The sequence below is a fragment of the Trematomus bernacchii genome, unplaced genomic scaffold, assembly GCF_902827165.1.
Source record: "Trematomus bernacchii unplaced genomic scaffold, fTreBer1.1, whole genome shotgun sequence".
Lineage (NCBI taxonomy): Eukaryota > Metazoa > Chordata > Actinopteri > Perciformes > Nototheniidae > Trematomus > Trematomus bernacchii.
In genome coordinates, this window is record NW_022987739.1 from 5,195,803 (window position 1) to 5,201,834 (window position 6,032).

Below are 6,032 nucleotides of genomic sequence, written 5' to 3' on the forward strand. Positions count from 1 at the left end.
TAGAAAGAGTCAAAAGAGTGAAGGAGTATATTTTAAGTAAGCAGATGGAGAGATAGAGAAAAACTAATTAAGCAGGAGTGTGAGTGCAAGGACCAAGGCGGGGGAACAGGAAGACAACAGGAGAGATATGAAGCAGAGGAGCACCAGCCAAAATTGCATTAGCCCGCAGCATCGGCTACCCCTAAGCCTAGGACGGAGGAGGATTAGTGGGCAGGGATTCTGGAGTGTGCGTGGGTGTGTGTGGAAGTATTCAACCGTGTGGGAGGAGAGCAGAGCGATTTGGCAAGTTCTGAACTTGCTTGCACCAACAAAGGAAATGCCTGCATCTGGTATTCATCACACTGTACTGTACTGTACACACATACACACGCACACAAACACACACACATGAACACGATCACTGCTATTATCTACTATCTGTTTTCTTGAAAAGTGCTGGATGTACTGATGTGTCAACATGTTGATCTTAAACTGATTTGGTGTCACCTCTATAAACACTGACCTCAAAGGCCACATTTGTACTACTGATACTTCTACAGTGAATGAGTTGAGCCATCCCAAAAGCTATATCTTTGTTTTACCAGAAGTAATAAGCAAGAAGTCCATTCCGCATTGCCAAAACCACCTACCCAGCCACCCACACTTCCTGCCCTGAGTGTCTCTCTCCTCCGCTCTCTCTCACTCCTATTTTCTGCTCTGTTCTATTTTATACACTCCACGCTGACACCTAACCTTTGTCGGACCACCAGTCCCTCTGGCGCTACGCTGTGGGCTGTCAAACAGACAAATAAACAAACAGATAGAGCTAACACACTCCCAGCTTGGCCGAGTTTCACAGCTATAAAGGTTCTTATCGTGCCCGGCTTGTGTCCTGTGGGTGGATTTCATTAGCTTATTTAGCACATTCAGCCTAGTTCCTGGCTGAGTACTATTGTGGGCTTTTTAGTGTGAGCAGACCGGCAACAAATTATCAAGTCCATTTTGTGAGGGTGTTGAATTTACACCATTTGGATTAAGCTGTCCAGTAATTGACAGTCGTGGATCTGGGGTTTGAGAGTAAACCACCACTATATGAGTCGTGCATCGACACGACACAAGTAAGACTGTGAACAGGACAAATGGTTCGCCGCACATGGACAGAATATGGAACAGAGTGTGAAGTATCCTGTTACAAACGTGATAGGCTAAGCCATAACAGTACATCGTATTCTCACAGGATCCATGTGGAGGCTCAACTCACAGTGCTGATTCACAATACTATGCTACTACAAGCAAATGGTGGTGACTATAAATAGGGCATTTAGGAATAGTCTGACATTTTGGGTATTATGCTTTGCTTTCTTTAATAATATTTGGATGGGAGAAATGATATTATTCAGATGTTTTTACACTAAATATGAAGAAAAAGTTACAGCGTTTAACTGGGGGATACAGCTAGCCTGACTCTGTCCAAATAGCAAACAGAGCCAGACTAACTGCTTCCCTGTCCTTATCTTACTTTAAAGTAGGCTAGGCTTATCATTTTTTTAGCTATAGCTTCATGTTGAATGGACTTGAAAGTGGTATTGATCTTCTGGTCTACCTCTTTGCAAGAGTTGTTCAAAATATTCCAAAACATTTTAACAAGCAAGTGTATAAACTAGTATGTGCAACTGTGTTAAAGTAGAAAGAGTGATGAGTACTACATCATTTAATCGGTTTCTATCAGTGGTGAGGAAGTTGTTGGTTACACAGTACTAGTATCAAAACAATCAGATGCCAAGATGTGTGAAAGATGCACTCTGATACAAACTTGATTCAACACAAAGCATGCCTCATCTACTCGGGAATGTGTCAGCTAAGGATAGAGTGACTAACATGTTCAAAATGTAATATACAAACAACCCACAAACAGTAAAATTGTACTCAACACACATTCACACATAAACTCAGCCATACGACGAATGTGTCTTCTGTAAAGAATGAACACAGATGAACTTGATTGTGAAATGTTTGGACAGTATCCAGTGTGCCTCTGGGCAGTGTTCAATCTACAGAGGTTGTTGTGCTTAGTCATCGCTCACTCAGCAGCAACTGAGAAACATAAACTTCACAGTACGTACCCAGGCTATTGTTGTGATTTATTTATCAGTCATTGACATGTGGAATTTGTTAGATGGAGTATGAGCTTCCTGAAAAGTTTTCAAAAAAAGTTTCTTAGGACAAAAGTCAGGGAAATGTCGTGACTACTGGATATGGGGGTCTGGTTGAAATGTCCCTGGCTTGGATTTCCAAAAGTTACTGTAAGCTGTGACTGTGACTCATATTATAGTCTGATGTGACACTTTCTTTTCTTGTCCCCTGTCATTGCACGTTTTGCACATTTTCTCTCTCTTTCTCTCTCTGGCCGGGACTCCTTACACTCTCCCTGGCACATTGTCTGCTTTAGTGTGTAAAGCCGTAGAGGTGTCGTTGATGTGTCATCAATCATCTGTGCTGTGAGCCGGGAGGGAGAGCGAGCAGCACTTCAAACAGAGCTCCTTCTGCAGGTGTGGGATCAGAGGCTCTGTCCACACAGAAGCTCTTCCCACTCCCACTCTCAGCTCCTCACCCCTCTGCTCTCTGATGACTCTTTTTTTAAACCCTACACTGTATCTTGGGTCCAACTCCATACAAAAATGTAACACTGATCCCACTCCACAGTTGCCACTATGACCAGGGTTCCTCAGTCTATGGAAGTAGGCTAGCACCAGAATGCCCTTATTTATAGAAAAGTATGTAAAAACTATTATTGACATATCCTTTCCTACTATTTTCTAAAGCATATTATAGGTAACCCTGGATAATGTTACATAATTTCTGGCTTGTATTTATCTTTTTTGACTGATTATGTAATAATGTTCTCTATTCATTTGTCACGTTGCATATACTTACATACTGGCTTACACATGAGCATATGTTGTCTGTCTATGACGTATTTTCTTGCACGAAAACATTAAATTAAATTCTGTATCTGACGCAAAACTGTGTGTATGTTGGTTTAATTGACAGAACTCCATGCTACACATTTTACCACCACGTGTCAGTACATGTATGATGTGTCATCACTTGTGCCAGTACATGTGTGATTGCATCAGATATGTGATTTGTAGTGTAAAAGGTTCTGTGTCACAGAGACCAAAGCAATAACTGATCACGTAACTGTCTGCTGATTTTGGGATGAATAGTGGAGTTATGAAATAAAAAAACATCATTTGGATACTAATTATTGAAATCAAATAGAAAAAACATCAGGAAAACACTGTTATTGTGAAATAATGAGCAGAGTTATTGAACTGTACTGGATCATAGATCACAACTTGAACAAAATGTCATTGTTATAAATTGTGTCTGTATTTATTTATATGTTAATTTTTATGTGATAATGTCTATTTTTATGTCTGAAGACAGAGGTTTTGCTACAAAAATATTTCTTATAAAGAGCCTCAAAATATTCAGTTTAAATTCACTAATTTTGTTGAATAGTGTTTTCATTCACTCACAAATCTTGCACGTCTCCATCCTAGTAACCTTGTGTCCCCTCATCGCCCACTAACCAGTAACAACTTCCCAATATTTCTGAATCTAGTTTAATGTTTTTAGTTGAAACTGACATCACAGTTCAATCTCATCCACTAGTCTGCCCGTACAGATCATTTAAATGGCTGAAAGTCTGCATCATTCAGAAACGTTATCCCCTTAACAGGCACTTAGGCTGTAGTCAATACCATCTTAAATATATTATATGAATCAAATTAGAGACACATAAATATCTGGGCCTTATTTAGTGAAAACCAAGAGTAAAGGCCGGGAAATCATGCGGGTTAGTCCATGAAAATTATGTATCAGACATGGGTGTTCTGCCTTTTAGTTATGTATATGTGAATATGTGTACCAGTATATATAATAAAAGAGACACTCCTAGTATGATGACACTTTCACAAGTATGAATTCACAACGTTTGTACCTGCATGCAAGGTATTCAGGCATCTGTATGTGTCAGCTTCCTGTGGTTATGTTGTGAATGCGGCTTGGTGATGACCGTCGAGGTGTGTCTGCCCCACTCACAGCCACTCAGAGTGAATCAGGGAGGAAATGGTGGCAGGAGAACAACAGCGGCAGGCTGAGTACGCCGGGCATGGTTCATTTTTCTCCCGAGGCAGAGGGCGGCCCACTGGTGACTTTGATGGATAGGAATGCTGCTCACCCACACACACACGCACGCCCACACATGTCCCACACACTCAGGCTCTCACACAACAACTTGCCCGTTGTTGCTCGCGCATGGACACACACACACACACACACACAGACAAACTGGGTACACAAGCAATCACACGCAGGCTGCTCTGTCCCACCAGATCTGATATCCAATGTGAAATGTTTACGACCCGCCCACAAGGCCTTCCTCCCTTGTCAATAAACTTCCCAGAAGTATGTGTGATGCATTATCATGTAGCTTCATATGGGGGTTGCTCTTGCGTCCTCCATCACAGGCTTAACCATGTGCATCTTACTGCACCACGCAGCACACAGGGGAAAACATTTAGCTTTTAGCCAGCCTGATGATAAATTTGAGCATTAACGCCATTCTTTTTCTTAATCACAGTGTGATTAGTCACATTAGCAAGGATAGAATGAGGGGACATACTGCTGTGGATTAAAACAAATTACATACTAAAAGGAGGGCTGTTTACTAAGAATAAGAAACCCAGCAGTTTGCAAAACAATGCCATGATCAATATTACCTGTAATGAGGATTGCACCTTTGTCATGAAACATATCAGATTGTCAGCTCAACTACAAGGTCTAATTCAGGCAAACAAGGTCAGAGTGTTCTGCATGACCTGAGCTGTGTCGACAGCCAAACCTGCTGACGAGCGCAGCCAAGCCGTCTCATTGCTGAAACAAGAACTTGACTCTGAAGCAGCCAGAGTGACAAACATCAATGCACATTAGCTCCCGCTCTGCACTAAATTCTCCAACACACACAGATCCCATGATGGGAAGTGTCAAAACAAGCTACAGAGCGAGCTAATTCAAAGGCACAGCGTTTGAGTCAAACAAAGGGTTGTGTTTCAAATGCAGGAGGGAGTTTAACCAGCTCCTTTCACTTTGTTCCACTGAGTCAGCATCTCCCAGAGAGAAAGAAAGAGATGGAGCCAGATAAGGCTGAACGGGCCGGGCACAGACAGAGACCTTTGTCCTGCAGTCTCTGGAAGATGTTTCTTTTGAACACACTCTGCTTTCTCTATATCTCACACGCATTCACACAGACACATGAGAATGATTCAGTTGTTGTGCAGTGTGATATTAAGCTGGTGGGGCACAGGGCACAGTGGGGATGAGTGAGCCTTTGTAATCAGACAGACTGTCCTGCTGGAAGGAGGGACAGTTCTTAGTTGGAAAATGTTAGGATGTTATGAGGCTAATTTGTTTGTTTTTCTTGCACAACATCCCTCTTGTCCCCAAAGTCAACCTTATTGTGATGATTACCGCCTAACTGTGTAACAGGGCCAAATATCTACACATGTCTAATACAATAGATTCCCTAATTTACAGTTTATGGAAAGCACATACTGTAAATAAGTATATTAAGGGTGCTACTCCATTTGAATTTAGCTTGCATTGATATTTTCTATCTGGATTTCAGCTGGAAAACAGCTTAACCTTAAAACCACTAGATTTATTTGACAGCTATTGTTAGTTGTTATTTAAGTTAAGATTAACCCATACAAAATGTTTCAATGAAGGTGTCGTTATGAGCTACACCTAGCTGTGCAGCAACATGTAATTGCTGCTTACACCCTGTGAGTATCAGTGATTATACAACAATCATATTATAAACCTGAATGGGGCAGTCCATTAAGACTTTTTTTTAACGTTTACTTAATAGCATTTGTAACAATGTCTATTTTATATGATGGACATTTGTTTTTACTTTGAGTCTAAATACTTATTTATTCAAAAAAATAAAAGGAAGTTATGTTTAAAAGTGTTAGTTGCAGGTCTGG